Genomic DNA, 3,009 nt, shown 5'->3' with positions numbered 1-3,009 from the left:
TGGCACACTTGGACCCTGCATGTAGCCATGTTGTTGTTTAGCAGCCTGCCATGTTCTGCTGATGTGGGGACTTTCAATGGACTTGATTTAATAGCCTTCCATGTGGTTGGGTAACACCAGGACTGTGCCTTTTTACTTGTCAACCTTGGGATTGTCAGCCTCAGCCGCCAGTAGCTGAGTGAAGGAAAGCATCTAGTTTCAGTGGGCCAGGAGCAGGAGGCAGAAACGAAGGCCAAGGCTGAGGGGCTTTCACCTAGCCCTTAGAGTCTGGTACTTTGAACTCAGACTTAAAGCCTCCATACTATAAGAGAAGAAACTCCTGTTTCTTCAAGTCATCCTATTTGTGGTATATTCTTGTCAGAACGATTCTAGGTAACCAACACAAGTTCTAATTGTGTATTTATCTTGTTATTTTGTTCTTGAATGGTTTTCCTGAGTTCTTTCAGGTTACTGTTTATCTTCTCATTGTTTCTGTTTATGGTTTCTTTGAGCTCTTGGATGGTCCTATATATGCCTTCTGAATTGTTTCTCAGTTCTATTGCTTGTTCTTCTTCCACAATGGACAATTCTTTAGCCTGGGCTTTTATTTCTAATATCTTGCTCTGTGGTTTTTTTTTTTTTTTTTTTGGTTGGATTTGACGTTGTCTGTTGTTTCCTAGACATTGTGAAGTTGTTGTCTTTAATTGTTAGCTATTTATTGATTTGTTTCACGCTGATTTTATGTTTTACTGTATCTGAGAGTATATAGTAGGTGTACTGCTTAGGTTATTAAGTTGGCTGTACTGGGACGCTCTCCAGCTTTCTCTGTTTGTTGTAATCACTAGTGTGGATGTGGGTGCAGGTCTCTGTACATTGTGAATAGGATTTAGTGTTAGGATGAATAAGTGTTGTCTACAATCTGTCCATCATCCTGTGGTTCAGGCGCTATTGGTACTACTAGTCTATTGGGTAAGGTGTTCTGCATAATAGTTACAGTTGCCTGTGGAGGTTTGACACATTTCTCTTGTTGCATAGGGCATGGAGAAAAGGAAAGTGAGAAGAAAATAAAAGGAAAAAAAAAAAAAAAAAAACACCATAAGGGAGCTCAAGGAAAGAACAGGACAAGGAGTTTTCGGCTTGGGGTGAGATAGTTCAGTCAGGATATGGGCAGGGCAGCTTGGGTCCTTTTGGGGACATCTGCTGACGATGGCTCCCAGTTGTTTCAAATCAGGAAATAGTCCTGGAGTAAAGAGTGCTACTTCTCTCGGTAAAACAACAAGCTGCAAAAATCCAGTGTACAGATTCAATCTAGACCACAAAGGATTTCCAGAAGATGGACCCAAACCCATTGCCTTGTACCCACTCTGAGGCTCCACTAACATGGAGGCCTAAGCCAAGAGGGTTCCTGATCCATTTCCCAGTAAAATTTTCACTCCCACCCCATCAAAGTCCCATCTCAGCTTGTTAAAACTCCCAGTGAGGCTGTTCTGAGTCTCCAGTGTCTGTGGATTCTGTGGTGTTTTTTTTTTTTTTTTTTTCATCCCCATCTTCCATCTTCTTACCTTGCCTCCTCCTTAACATCCTTGAACTTGACATCTTTTATCTCCATCTCTGCCAGTTGGGCAGATCTGTCTTTTTTCCCCACTTGTTTAGCCTGTTCATTTTCTTAACATTTACTGGATGTAGTACAAAATCTCCTTAGCTTCTCATAACTGCTGTATCTTTATTTGTATTTGCTTTGCCTAGTTGTTTTGTTTCAGATGGAAGAGAGAGCATGCAGATTATCTGTACAATGCTGTCTTCCAACTTTCCATGGGAATTAATTTTGGATTCAAGTAAAATGAAATCCTTGACAACTTTAATCTTTTCTCCATTTATCATGATATTGCTTATTGGTCTAGTTGTAAGGATTTTTTTTTTTTAATGTTGTGTTGTAAACTATAATGAATACCATAGTCTGTGATCTTCATCAGTAAGTGCTTCGTGTTTTCTTCGCTCTCAGCAAACAAGGTTGTGTCATCTGCATATCACAGATCCTGATGTTGTGTTATTCCTATAGTACAACTTTTTGGGTTACTGCTCAGCATCTGATTGTCTAAGCATGGTGAAAGGATACAACCTTGACATATATTTCCTGATTTTAAACAATGAAATATCTCTTTGTTCTGTTTGAATGACTGCTTCTTGGCCTATGTATGGGTTCCTCATGAACACAATTAAGTGTTCTGGAGTTCTCATTCTTCAAAATTTTATCCATAATTTGTTTGTGATCCACAGAGTTGAATGTCTTTGCATAGTCAATAAAACACAGATAAACTTCTTTCTGGTATTCTTTGCTTTCAGCTTAGAGCCACTTGATATCAGCAATAATATCCCTCATTGCATATCCTCTTCTGAATCCAGTTGGAATTTCTAGAAATCCATTGTACATTAAATATCTGCACCATCACCACAATTCAAATGCATCAGTCCTTCTAGGATGAATATACTTCTGCAACTCTTTTTGAATTATTTTCTGAAAAATATTACTCACATGTGATATTAATATTTTTAGATAATTTCCTCATTTTATTTGATCACATTTATTTGCAATGGGCACAAATATGGAAATATGGATCTCTTTCAGTGCTGTTCCAATTCATTTTTGGCTTAAACAAGTGAACACCTCCAGCACTGCATCTGTTTGTTGGAACATTTCAATGGGTATTCTAGCAATTCCTGGAGCCTTGTTTTTTACTAATGCCTTTGGTGTAGCTTCAGCTTCTTCCTTCATATCATTAGTTCTTGATCATATGCCACCTCTTGAAATGGTTAAATTTCAACCAATTATTTTTGTTACAGTGATTATGTATTCTTCCATCTTCTTTTTATCCTTTCTGCAGCATATTCAATATTTTGCCCATAGAGAATACTTCAATACTATAACTTGAGGCTTGAATTTTTTCTTCAGTTCTTTCAGCTTGAGAAATGTCAATTATGTTCTTCCCTTTTGATTTTCTACCTCCAGGTCTTTGTGCAGTTCATTACAAT

This window comes from Orycteropus afer, unplaced genomic scaffold (assembly GCF_000298275.1).
Source record: "Orycteropus afer afer isolate SDZICR_OR568_19922 unplaced genomic scaffold, OryAfe1.0 scaffold00465, whole genome shotgun sequence".
Classification (NCBI taxonomy): domain Eukaryota; kingdom Metazoa; phylum Chordata; class Mammalia; order Tubulidentata; family Orycteropodidae; genus Orycteropus; species Orycteropus afer.
Note: the sequence above shows the minus strand (reverse complement) of the source record.